This window comes from Neopelma chrysocephalum, unplaced genomic scaffold, assembly GCF_003984885.1.
Source record: "Neopelma chrysocephalum unplaced genomic scaffold, ASM398488v2 Primary Assembly neopelma1_69, whole genome shotgun sequence".
Classification (NCBI taxonomy): domain Eukaryota; kingdom Metazoa; phylum Chordata; class Aves; order Passeriformes; family Pipridae; genus Neopelma; species Neopelma chrysocephalum.
Genome location: NW_020897729.1, coordinates 4,341,497 through 4,355,483, shown reverse-complemented (window position 1 = coordinate 4,355,483; position 13,987 = coordinate 4,341,497). Strand labels below are relative to the sequence as shown.

Genomic DNA, 13,987 nt, shown 5'->3' with positions numbered 1-13,987 from the left:
TTTCCCCATGATTTGTCAGTGCATCTTGATTTCGCATTAACCTAGTTTACTACAGGTAACATGATAAAGCACATGGAACTTTATGCATTTGTTTAGTAATTTCATGTTCAGTTCTTGTTTGATAAACTTGCTTATAAAAAAGCTTTTATGTGCTGTTTTTCTACCAGGTTGAATACTTTTTATAAAAAAAACCCAAAACCTCTTACTATATAACAAGAATGAATTCAGCCATGAGCAGACAAAATGGAAGCACAGACTATTTTGGATGTAAAAAATTTAGCTTGAGGTTACTGGTGGTTTAATTACAGGATTTTTTTTGTTGCTATTCATACAGACATGCATTGTTTTCTGCTTTGATTTATGTCCAGATCAGCCCTCTTCAGAACCCCATTTCTGGCAATCTCAGCAACACGTGGGGGTCTGGCAGCTTCTGCAAACATTGCCATCTTCCCTCCCTGCTCCTTCTGCACTGTTACACCAGCTCCACAACCTGTCATTTCTCAGGAGCCCTTAATGATGCCTTTCCTCCATCATCTGCCCCACGGCTCTTCCAGAATCAGATGCTTTTGTCAAAGTTTTTCAAGCCAATCTAGAAATAGATACTGAAATAAAGGCAGGTGATCTGGTGGTGGGGTGACGTTCTGTCACTGCCTTCCTGCCCTGCATCAGCAGAGTACAGACCATCTCCTGAGCTCAGCATAAAATAAGAATAATAATAAGAACTTTGCAAAGTGCTTTTATATCCCTGGAAGATTTGATGCAAATTAAAACCCACCTAGGTTTTGTCAAATCTAACTCTACCCAACACTTCACCTTCTCCACTGCTGTCTTTTAGCTGCTGAAGACTTGCTGATAAGCCTTTTAGAGTCAGGCTTTTGTGTCATGCCTTGCATAAAGTGACATTTGGGCTTTTAAACTACCCTTGTGTTTGTAACACACATAGCAGCACTGGTATATTTTTTTTTTCCACATGCATCCTCACTTTGCAGAATAAAAACCCCAACCCCGAACAAACTACAAACAGCCTGATGATGCGTGGTGTGGAGTGCCCGGTAACCTTTGTGTGCTCCAGGCAGAGCTCAGCTTTGTCGTGGTCATTAGTGGGCCAGCACACATTGAAATGTGTGATCTATTCCTTCCTGAGCCCCAGTGATGCCTTGCTTAGCAGTTCCTCTCGCTGGTGAGTTGCTCTTGTAATTTCCAGTTATGTAACCCATCTCATTTTGTGAATATGTGAATTTAACAGCTGTCAGTGTCAGCAGCGGCTGCGAGGGGTGTGTGTCTTTTTTTTTTTTTTTTTTTGGCAAGCTGGCATTACTCATCAGTCTCATGGTAGTTTTGTTTGAAAAATGCTTGTGTTAGAAAAAGTGGATTTATCAGCTCAGCACTGTATGGTGCTAGCATGCAGCTCAACAAAAGACAAGTGCTCATTTCAGTAACGCTTGCAGCATTTCATGGGGGCCCCAAATAGGCTGAACAAGGCTTCTCTGGCAGCTAACCCCAAGTACAGTGGGAAACTATTAAAGTGGCAGTGTCACTGCCTGGAAAAGGGATTCAGTTTTGTTCCATCATTTATTGCTGCCTTTTTTTTTTTTAAGTAAAGACTATTAACTGCATTAGAAATTTCCCTGAATATTGGAGAAAAGAAGAGACCTAACTGAAAATATACTGCCAGAAGTGATTTTTCTCATAGTTTCTTGGAGCGTAGACCAAACTGTCAGTCTGTCCTTCCCAAAGTGGGTCTTTTTTAGGAGGAAAAATAAGATACTTGCAGCTTTTTCAAGTAATATTACAAAGTCAGTGGTGCTGCAGCCTTTCAGGGAGAACTCATTCTCTCTTCAAATCAGTTTATTTTCAGAAAGATTTGCTGCACTTACACTTTCTTTTGTAGCTGCTCTTCCAGAATGCAAATATAACCTAGAGAGTTTTCTGTATTTAATTGAATGTGTGAGGTGGTTAAAAATATGTTTTAAAAGCAGTATTACATACTGCAAATGTGTCAAACCCTTTGTTCACATTTATTTAAAACAAATGTATTTTTCAGTATTTATTTATTTATTCTCTCTGTTTACAGTCCACACAGATGGTAAAGATAAACCAGTGAGCTTCATTTTTTCTGAAAAATTGCCTCTCGCATTTTTAGGTTCTCACACACTGGCAAGATGCTACAAACCCACGTGACAAAGATCAGAGGGAAATACTTATTTGAAGAAATCTTTGTCATTAGCTGTGTTGTAAGTTTTATAAAAGGTTCAATTTCACGAAATGCAAATTCTAGCCTAATTGTTCCTCTGCAAGCCTTTACGGTCTCTGAGCTGCATAGTTAATCTGCTACCCGCCTCTACTCAGAGGGTCAGAGCCGGGTGAAACTTGTCTTCACACACCAATTACATCTATTTTTAACTTTTTTTTTTTTGCTTGTTTACCGTAACTTGCATCCAGACAAATGTATTTGAACATGCACACCTTTAAGGCTGCACAAGGGCCAAACACGTCCCCCCTGTGGGGACAGCCACCCTCAGATACATTTCTGGGTGTCCACCTCCCACATGTAGGTGTGCTCCAGATGCTGCTGTGGCTGGATGGGAGGAATGGGTGGATGCAGCTCCCATCTCATCCATCCGCTGTTTCACCATGGAGAGAGGTGGCTACAGTGAAGTGTCTGCTCTCTGCAAGGACAGAGGTTTGAAGTTATCAGCTCCTTAGAGTTGTAGAGACTACAAACTTGAATGCACTCTGGCATTATGTGGTGTCTGCACACACACTGTGCAGCCCCTGTAGCCTCCACATCCCTGCCCCAGTGTCCTGCAGCATCCCATGGGCATACATGAAGCAGCCACCTCTGGACACCAAGAGCTCACTGTGATTAACCTGTTGGCTTTCAAGCACGTGTGAAGACAGCACTGTGGTAGCAGGTAAGATGTTTGTATTTCAGCTTGGTACTCAGAAAACTGGGTACTTCCTACAGTGTTTCTATAATGTGGAAAATTGAAGACCCTTGGTGTTTAGTCAGGCCAGGTACAGACGACATACCAAAATGATGCTTCAGGGAAGCAGGGAAGACATTCAGTTCCTTCTCCCTTGACTGGACTAAATTTGAAAGCTGTAGAGAGGCACCAAGAGCAAACTGGCAATCCAGGGTTTGGGGGCATGGAAACTGTTGAAGCCCTTCCACCACTGGTACTCCAGTAACCTCTATCTTGTTCCCATTCAGGGTAAAGCTGTGCAGAGACTGCTCACTGTTCTTCTGGGGCTATTAGTGAGTAATATTTCCTTCCAGACTCCTTGTACCCTCACATTTGTAGCTCATCCTCTGGCACCTGGCAGAGAAGTCAGGGTCAGATACACCACAAGGCCCTGGTGTGTGTAACTAAGAAATGCAGTTGGAAAAGCCAAGAGAAGGTTATATCAGTGACTGTGCAAAGTTGAGGGATGGCTGTTTTGGCATGGAGAGCAGGTACTGAAATATTTGTCCCACACCTACCGCAGAAAAGTTGTGATCTTTGACTTGAGTGACAGAGGAATGGGGGACTGGGATGTCTCAGCCCAAACTCCCTTAAGACTTGGCTTGATGGGTGAGATCTCGAACACAGCCAGAGCCTATGACATTAAAGGCTTTATAAAAGCAACAGTGCCAGTTTAAAATGAACCTCCCACATTACTTGCAGCCCCAGCAGGTGTAATGTGATCCAGGTAGCCCAAGCCAGTGAGTAAACAAACTGCTGCTTTCCGAATGAGTTGCACTAGAGAAACACTTCTAACTGGGAATTACAGTGGGTAATTGCTATCTGCTGATATTGAGAGACCGGTGAGAATGGACAGGATCCTATGACTCTAATTCTTCTTATTCCACACAGGTTTTTCTCTCTCTACCTAAAATGAGGTAGGGAAAAAATGTAGGGAAAAGTTTTCCTAGTAAGCCTGTAAAGTTTAGTAGGATTGGGCCTGAATTAGCTCCTTGAACTTCAGTGGGGTCTGTTGCTGGGTTTCCCTAAGCCAGAGAAAACAATCCTACTGCTTCCAAACTGCCAAGCCAGTCAGCAGCATTTAATATTGTCCCCAAAGAAGCTGCTTCACTGCTGTTCTGTTGGGTTCCTAGTCCCATTTCCAGTGAGCAGTATTAACTTAGGGCTTTTTACTTGGCTACGACACTGGCCATTTTTTTCTCCTTCAATGCCACCTCTTAAGCCTTCCAGCTATGGGGAATTCATCCTCCACAGACAGCCCTACTGTACAGACCAGCTGAACAGAGGCTGAATGCACCATTTTAGATCCTTTAGGTGTTACTGCCCGGCTCCCTATCTGGGACAAGTGCATAAAACTAAAAACTAAAAGAAGGTACATATGTCCAAGTAGAGTCTGGACTTTGACAAGTATTATGGGCTTAGCAGGCTTTAAGACTCACTGCAGAGTCTTTGGAGGCTGTGGGTACGCTACACTGAGGTCCCAGCAGTCCAGCTCTGCTCCAGCATTTCTGCCTCCCAGCCTGGGTCCCATCCTGTCCCAGACAGCCTCCCCCCCTCCCCATGCCCACGCTCCAGTTATTCGTGAGTTATGATAACATATAAGCAGCTTAGAGAATTCTTATCAGAATAAGTTGAACACAATGCAACATTTAACTCTTAATGACAGCCACCTCTGACTGTGAGTGACATGTTATAAATTATGTTTGAACGGGATTTTTTTTTCAGAGGCAGATATTCCCTCTGCCACCCAGTCAGCCCTGTAACGTTGCACTTGTGGCCTTAATCCCACTTGGATGTGTGCCCTGCTGCCTCCACTTTCCGTCACTTGGGTACTTTAGTATTCTTGAACAAGTGAACAATCTTTGTTTCTGTACCTTATTAGGCCAAAGACCATAGCAGCTAGCGATGGCATCAGCAGGCCCTGCAGGCAGGATTCTCTGCAGACACAGCCAACCTCCAACAAACCCCTTTTTATCCTCCTGTTTCTAGGAAGAATTATGATGGTGGTGCCCTGCTGTTGATCAGTCAAATCTGTGGTAGGCCTAGAGATAAGTCCTGTAAGTGTGGTGTACTGTAAAACAGCGGCTCCCATTCATTAGTAGCTTGTGTGTAATAAACCACCCAAAGGAGGGGGTTGGGGAGGGAGAGGGACGAGCAGCTGCAGTATGCAGGAACAAACAACACAACTCATTCTCGGGAGCCAAAACTTTCTAATTTGCTGCTGGGCTGCTGGGAGCACTCAAATTCTTTCTGATAATACGCTCGTGCCCTCAGTGTCTCTCCTCGTGTTTCCCAAGTCCTGCTCTCCCGAGGTCCCTGAGTCTGGGATAGTTTCACTCTGAACCCAAAACACAGAGGGTAGCTGAGCGGGGAGGAGGGGAACACATCAGCTGCCCAGTGTTTGCAGACTCCAGCATAAGAAAACCGTGGACTCAGAGACAAGTCATTCTCCCGGGGAATGGCTGTTGTACGTATCTGCTTGTGCAGTGAGTAAACAAAGCATCACATGGGCTGCAGGGCAAGCAGGAGACATGGAGCAAACCCATGGGTATCTGGGCATGCAGGAGGACAGTGTCTCAAATGTTCTTACTGATTTAGAGACTGCTGGAATATTCAGGAACCTCTGTCTCCCAAGAGGTAAAAACCCTGACTAAACTCAAATCAGTAACAGCTGAAAAATTATTTGGCTGAATCTGTACTATTTTTTTCACAAGTTCTTGTAAATATTTATAGCTTATAGGCATGTTAATTTAAATGGAGTCTGCTAAATATAATGTAAGATGTTACATGTGTTGAGACATCAGTAGTTCCTAATATTTGCATAGCTGTGGATACATTGGTGCTTTCACATCTCAGCCTTGGACACTCCAACTGCCTGTGGAACATTTCAGACCAGGATTTGAAGATATCGTGTGTTGCAGAATTGCTTTTATAGACCAGGCCTTTGTGCTAATGTTTGTATTATCACAGGAAAATGAAATTATTTTCAGATAGATGCTGCTCTGGAGGACTGCTGTACCCTTGCAGGAGATGACAGTGACTGCTTTTTCACAGTGATGTACCAGGCTGTGACGGTGCTTGGACTGTCTCATAACATTTGTATAGACAAGGGCTACTTTAATGGCAAATTCAGGCTCGGGCCAAACTGCAAGCACTCTTTATGTAGACAAGGCAAAATTGCAGATTTGAGATTTCCACCTTCCTAGAGGAGATCCATCTCTCTGCTCTCTGGGAGGAGCTGTGCTGTGAGTTGCCCAAGTTTTAAGCTGGGAAATGAGAGGTGCTTCTGCCAGGCTGCTGCTTGGTAAAGTTACACAGTGGGGTGAGATGAAAACATCCTGAAGAGCCCTCGCATGCATCCACAAAATAGTGTTAACTAAATCTGGGCACATCTTCTGAAAGTTCAGGTGGTACCGTTGAGGTAGTTCTGATTGTGGCATTTTGGCATTTTTAACAAAGTCAAAGTAATTTGGCACTTCGATTTTCCTTCCTCAAACTTAGGTAGGTAAGCAGGCAAGTGGATAGCTTTATAATAAAAATTGTCTGCTCGGTGCCCATTTCCAACGTGGATCCTGATCTCATTATTTTTTTTCCTGGATTTTCAGCTAGAATTGCAACAAGGAACATTTTATATGAATCTCTCCATGACTTTTCAAAGAAAATTGCAAAGGTAACACCTCTGGTAATTGCTGTACTGTATAAGTAAATGAGGGACCCCCCAATTGAAAACTCCAGCACTAGTCAGACTGACTTGTTCCCCCAAGAGCTGGCAGCACACAACAGGTACCCACCTACCTGTGGTCATGTTGTCAGCAGGCTTGAAGTTATAGATGAGACCAGCAAATCGAGTGAATGTGCTGGGTCGGTATGAAATCAGCAGAGGAAGGTTTTTCTGAGGGTTTGAGCCCCATCTCCAGCACAAGCAAAGCCATGTAATCCTTTCCTTTGCAATTAGAGCTGAAAAATAGCCCCGGGGCCAGAGCACTCGCACAAGGAGCAATTAGACAAGCTAGACACTGGGAAAAGCTAAAAATAGTAAATAATCTGCCTCCACAAAAATACCTTGAGTCATTAGAAAAGGACATTTTATGAATTTCCCAGGAATCACTTACTGCTTTAATGTGTTCACAGTGTTCTGCCCAGGAGGGCTATATTCCAACTGCTGTTTGACAGAGGTAAACATGAGTAACACGACTCTCTTCTTACACTTGAGACACTGAAAACCCTTGAGTAAGTCCTGAGACTTTCATACCTAACTAACTGAAATTGGGGAAAAGGAACGGATTCATATTGAACTGAGAAAAAATATACCCTAGTGCTCTTTTAAGAGAAGTCTAATTAGTTTGGGGGTAAAAATTACTTGTTTTTTGGTTCTTTAATGGCTCAACCCACTTTTCTTTGAAAAAGAATGTATGAGTCAGTGATATTCATCCATTAGCTGAATCCAAACTATTATAAGGATGGCAACTGCTGAGCTATTTTGCAGCACTCCTGACCTGGACGAAATGTAAAAACAAAAAACCTAATCACAGCAGAATATTTTTAGTCCTTTACAGGGACTACATATGATGCTATTTAGTTAAGAATGCTCTAAAAGGATGCTTTGACTGTTTGTGATTAAGCTTCTGATGCAGGTTTCAAAAATGTTAACAAAACTCAGACCTGAGTGTTGTAAGTAAAAATTCAGAATTAGCTGTTTGTTAATACATGAAAGAAAGGGTTTACAGGTTGCTATGAGGGACTGTTTTTTTTTTGTTGGTAACTTTTGTAATATTGTTGAAAAATGTTGTGAACAGTAAATCACGTTCTGTTCTGTCTTTCCTATCTATAGGAGATAATTCAAGAGGAACAAAAACCCGCATAAAATGAGTCAGTTGTGAGCATCTGTGTGCACACACGTGTGTGTGCTTGTACCACTGCTGGCACGCTTGTTTTCAAGTGGAGGTTGGTGATGGATGACTTAACATCAACTTTCAGTGCATGGCACTGTTTCTCTGTGGTGTCTGCTGCTTTTTTCCCCAACTGCTCTTTCCCATCCCAAGCAAGCGTAACGTGCTGCTGAGCTGTCAGCACCCCACCAGCCTCGTGACGGGGATGCGATACTGGAATTCCAGGAGCTTTTCCCCACTGCTGACTTGGAGCAGAAGCGACTGTGGTGGCGAAGGGGCTGCGTGGGGGCCAGATGGGTTCTTGGGGTGCTTGGGCACTGGGAGACATCGGTGGTCCCGGAGTTCCTGCAGGTGTTGGACACCCGAGGGGTCTCTGGCAAAGCTGAATCCGCGTCTGTCATGTGCATCCAGGCGTGTGAGCGCAGGGGGTGTTTGCTCGTCGGGGCACGTGGTGACAGGGGCTGGGGAGGGCGGCTCTGGGCTGCTCTGGGTGCTGGAATTGCTGAGATCCATCCCATCCCTTCGGTTCTGCACAGTCCTCCGGCCTGTGAGAAACTGTGCAAAAAGTTTCTTCTCAACGTGAATTTAATGCGCTTTCAGACTTGACAACCTCCTTTTAAATGAAAACATTTATGTTGAGCAAAAGGCATGTTTGCCTCTCCAAATAAATGGAATTATGGTTCCAAGATCTGACTTAATCCTGAAGTTCTTACACTGCACAGTAAGTAGAAAAGAAAGAGGATTGCTTGGAAGAGCAAGGGTTAGCAGGATCAGGCTCCATTTTACATCTTCTTGCTCATTTTCCTTCTGGTATTTAATATACCTTTCTCAGAACTCCCACTGGCTATTTATAACAAAGTCAAAGTAGTTTCACTTCTACTACCTAATGGCAAACAAACTAATAATTGAAAATAATGAGGGATTGTACAGAGAGTGCCCATCCAGCTTTCTTGATAGAAAATTTTGAGGACTGTTAAACAAACCAAAAATGTTGTTCTTCCAGATATATTTTATCATAAACTCATGTCCTTTTAAAATTCACTTCAGGACATTTCTCAAATGCATCATAACAATTTGTTCTTTTTCTACACTTTTTTTTTTGTGTAACTGTATTTAAAATCTGCATTTATATTTAAAAGGATTTAAGGGAAGATGTTTACAAAGTAATGATGCCATTTGTATTTGTTATATTTCTAAAAATGGAATTTCTAATCAGAAAACATTAAAATACTTTTGTAGTAATTTTTGTGTGGTTTTATGACATTTATATATTTTCAGTTATGATTTTGGTACCTGAACTCATGTGACCGGGCTAATTAGGAAAGCAGGATCAAAAGTTTTGTGGTTCCTCCATCCAAGTCAATCTATTCTTTAGCCCCACTGCTGGTCTAAGTACTCTCTGAATTCAATGCCTTGGATTTATTTTTGTTTTTCTGCTGAAGCCCTGAAGTACCTGAATTACAGTTGGTAGATTTCACACGTAGGACAGCTAAAGCTGAAAGAAGTCTGGGCAAGAAGACAGGTCTGTTTAGTAGATATATTCAAATGAGACTCTAACAAAGACTAAAATGAAGATTGAATGAAATTTGTTGTGGTAAAGTTTCCTTTGTGGACTGCAAAAAATATCTACAGAGAACAGGAGAAAAAAAAATGGTAGGCTTCATTTTAAAGCTGAACTCTCTTGCATGGGAAAATAAATAAATAAATCAATCCTCCTGAAAGATGATACTTAAGAGTTTCGTGTGCAAAGAAGATACCTGTCTGGTACTTTGTACACTGAGACCCTCTGAGGGGTACATTGACAAAAATTGGGCCCAGCCATTGACATGGTCAGTGTTAGAGACCAAGGGGAAGCTTTGCTTCTTCCTTCTGCCCAGGCTGAACTTTCATGGGAGTCCAGTAATGGGGACTATCTGCAACCTTCTACTGCCTGCACCTCCCTGTCCCCTCAGCCCTCCCACCACCTTCCCAATCCCTCTCTCTGTCCAACAGAACAAGGGAATGGCTTTCTGTCAGCTCAGCCCACAGACCTGGCTTGGTGCAGTGTCAGAGCAGCAATGACCTGACTGGGGCTGCCACCTGCTGAAGCCCCATGGGGACCCCAGAACACCCTCTGGGGCTGTTTGGGCAGACTCAGCTGGTGAAACCCCTCATTGCCACTGAGGCTGGGTGGGCACTGGTGGTCTGCACCAGCCCATGTCCTGCCTGAACGTTCCTACCCACACACCTGGGGTGTTCTTAGGCAAACACTGCTTTTTTGAAACAAATTTATCGTCTGTGGTGCCTGTTTTTTGTGCCCAAGGGCAAGCTGAGCCAGAACTCTTGGGGATTTCCAAGCTGAATCCCCACCCTGTTTGCAGGGTCTGGGTCTCACTGCTGTAATTCTGAAGTGAAATGAACAGTCTGTGATCATAAAATAAAGCAGTGTTTTAACATTTTCCCACTGAAAATTTTCAAAAGCAACATTTAGATTTAAAAAAAAAAAGTGGGTTTTTTTTCCTGAGAGAGATGTAGCATGAAATATTTTATCCCGTTCCAGATCGAACCCAGCTCACTTTATCTTTTTAGATTCAAATTTAAACCTGTTTCTGTTCAAAGTTTTTAAAGGGACATACACAACATCTTTCTTCAGCGTGACATTTGAGTCTCACCCCCTACCAGGAGGGATACCTTAACCTCCCTGTTGCTGAAAAGAGTAGAGAGAGAAAAATAGCTTGATTTTGTACATCGCTTCACATGGTCACTTGTTACTACTTGGAGTAAAGTGAGTTCATTGTAACTCCTCTGCTTTGTGTTTCACCTTCAGTTTGTGTGGGACTTTCTGTAGCTGTACAAACATGGACAGAAGAAAAATGAAAAAGTGAGGAAAAGTTTGCCTTCAGAAAAATCACTGTGTGGATTATATTGATAACATGGACTAGACACAGGGGGCTAAGTGAAAAGAAGATTGTTTTGTAGGTGATTTTGGGGACCATCATGTTATTAATGTCTCCCTAAAAAAAAAATTAAAAGTCAAGCTAAACCACCCCTATAAACTATCCCCAGTGTAACTGCACTACAAATGGTTTTTGCAGAAACTGCTTTAAACACAGTTCTGAAATTGATGTGGATATATCTGAGCATGTTTTTCTTTCAAGTTTTTAAAAGTAGAAATCAAGGAAGATTTTTTCATTTGTTTGTTTTGTTACAGGGAAACAGACCACAGCTATGCAAAACAAATACATTATTAAAGTGTTCCCTACATATCTCCCTATCTTTCTCAAGCCATTCCAACCAAAAGCTTTTGTAAGCATGTGGGGGCAGCACTGACCTTTTAGTTCTGTTTATATGATGACTAGAAAAAAGAAATCCCTGGTCGATGAAGGCCTGAACTCATAGGAGTTGCCTCAAGGTGCTTTAAGCAACTCTAGCTCGAGGTGTCTCTGCAGGCAGCCAGCCCTCCCTGTGAGGCTGCCCCTGGTTTAAGGGAGACACAAATACACAAACACTTGTTCCAGGAGTCCTAAGAGATGGACAGTGCTGAGGTTCTGCACCTGTGAGCACTTACACCTGGCTCAAAATCTCGTCAGATGCAGTTTTGCTTGTGCCAGCACTGGAGCCCAGCACTGAGCCTGGTGGCTGAGCTGTGTTTCTTTGGGTGCTGCTCTCACTGAGCTGAAGTGCTTGAGGGAGTCCTCACTGGATCCAGAGCAACCTGTGAGGCTGCCCCACACTGATGGCAGGTCCTGCCCAGCAGTGGCTCGAGGCTGGCAGCATCGAGGTTCACAGGTTGGATATTTTGGAAGCACTCTCTGCTGCATCAGCCTCCCTCCCTGCCACCAGCTTTCTCCCCACTGTGCCATGCCAGGTGAACAGGACCCAGAGAAGCAGTTGTGTGTGCAGGGTGGGAGCTGCCCCCCTGGCAGGGGCATGGCTCAGGGACGAGAGCTGAGCACTGGCAGTGTTCAGTGGAGTGGCTGCAGCACAGCTGGTTTCCAGCTTCCCTTGCTCTGGGGCAGCCACTCATCCTGCTCCACAACTCACACTGGGGTTTGAGTTTGCTTTCAGATGGTTTTGTTCCCCAAAGCAGATTCTGTGGGAGCCTCTCCTCCAAGGGACCCACCCATGGAGGGTGAGGATGCAGCGTCAATGCCCAGCAGCAAAGGAAAAGGGGAAAAGAAGACCTTGCACCTGCGAGACAAGAGATTGCAAGGCAGCCCATGGGCAGGCAGGAGTGGGGACATGTTGGTGTCTGTCCCTACGAGCCTAACAGCAGCTTTCAGCACATACAGCCTTTTTCTTCTTTTTTTTTTTTTTTTCATTTTAAAATTTTATTTTTTTTATTGCTTAGCCACTTGCTGCCACATCACTGCATGAAGACACGGAATCACAACACCTCCCTAGAGCCGTGATCCTGTGTGGTGCTGAGTCTGTGGTTGGAGCCAGCCAGTGCCCACTGCTGCCATAACTGCCAGGGGAATTAAGGGCATTTCACAGCTTTCAGGCACAGGAACAAATTGTGAACTGTAGTGTTGTATCCATGTGTGAACACACAGACACACAGACACACACACACACACAGAATCCTGCCAGCAGCTGATGCTTCACACTAATCACTCTTATAAATGCCTCTAATTAGACTTATAAATACCTTTAACTTTCCTACAGGGAACAAAATACCCAACAGGCTTAATGTAAACTCGGGAGGAAAAAAAAGAGTTAAAAAGATGAGTAAAAGCTATTTTTAAGCCTGGCAATTCCTACAGAACCCGAAATTGAAGAGCCCCCGACCCCCGTAGCCCCCCAGGCTGCTGGGGGGGGCAGCGTGGGCAGAGCGGGGGGGAGCGGCGGGGAGGGGCTGCAGCCCCCGGCCTTTGTAGCCAGAGGGGGAACATCGGGACCCTGCGGAGAGGGAACACAGAAACCCTCCCGGCGGCGAGAAATGGGCCCAGACAAAAGCCCGTTACATGGTTGCAAATCACCCCACTGCTGTTATTTTATTTACCGCTGTCCGCGGGAGGATTGTTTGCCCTTGCAAAATTTTAAGCTTTTTTTTTTTTCCCCTTTTCCTTCCTTTTTCCCTCCTTGACTCGCAGCAGTGGTCACTGGTACCACAGTGCCACATACAGACCGAACCCATCTGCGCTCCCGGGCCGGGGGGGCTGCGGCTGAGCCTCCCACCATCCACCCCCACCGCCCTGGGCGCTGTTTTGATGGAAAAATAAACCTATTTCCCAGGAAACAGCCCATGGGCGGCTCATTTTGATGTCGGGGTGAGGAGTACAGCCCAGCCAAGCCACCCTGTGTGTTTGCTGCTGACAGGCACAGGCACTCGCTCCCCCATGGCGTTCCCTGCTGTGACAGTAAAAACTTCCATTGATTATCAGAAAACTTTTTTCATTAATCTTTTTCAATGGATCTCTCTCTCTCTTTTTTTTTTTTTTTTTTTTTTAGGAACAGAGAAACAAAGGCCTCTGGAGCGTGACATTTATTTTGGGAAATAAACTTCCCTTTCAGTGGCTCTGCAGGTCCAGGGAGTCCCACTCATCTTCCCCATCCTATTCAGGCAGGTGAAGCTTAGGACTTCTGGATTTTAAACGTTGTGGTGAATGTAAGTCCTTGGTAAAAACAACCTGTAGACTTCTATGTTTTGCAAGGATACTAATATGGACTGGGATTATATGCTGGCAGTTCCCCCACCTTCAAGTTTAGGGTCTGTAAAACACCTTTTGGATATTAGCTGCTGTGTGCATGAAATCATTGTCAGTGGAGGGAGGGAGAAGGAAGGAAGGAGCTATGTTCTTGTGGGGAAGAAATGAGTCCTGGCCTCAATGTAAACATTTTATTTGTGGTGGTGTCTTGGGCATGGGGGGACCCCAGTGTGATCCAGCTGCCCCAGCCCCCTAATTCCCTCACAGCCAGGAGCTGAGTTCTCCCTCCTCTGACAGGTATTTACAAGGGGGTTGAACAGGTAATTAGCGCCCAAACCAGGCTGCGGGAAACCCTCCTGGTCATCCCGCCCTGCACAGGCAGTGAGCGGGAGGGCTGATTTTCGACGGCTGATTGACTCTGAACAAAGGCCCCAAACAGCACTGAGTGCCAGACTCAGGGATGGTAACTTTAGAGCCAATGGGCTCCTTTCCCATCAGTTTA

General features: G+C 44.5%; 1 protein-coding gene across 5 annotated transcripts in view; it reads left to right on the top strand.

The window, feature by feature from the left end:
- LOC113968679 overlaps window positions 1-7,815 on the top strand; it is a 279,507-nt gene extending 271,692 nt beyond the window's left edge. For 2 of the 5 annotated variants that reach the window (XR_003534593.1, XR_003534594.1), the window contains 2 exons: window positions 369-7,196; window positions 7,798-7,815. The gene's annotated coding sequence lies outside the window, so the exon portion shown is untranslated. The remainder of the gene's footprint in view (window positions 1-368; window positions 7,197-7,797) is intronic. The other 3 variants (XR_003534597.1, XR_003534596.1, XR_003534595.1) reach the window with 3 other exon arrangements.
- The last annotated feature ends 6,172 nt before the right edge of the window (window positions 7,816-13,987 follow it).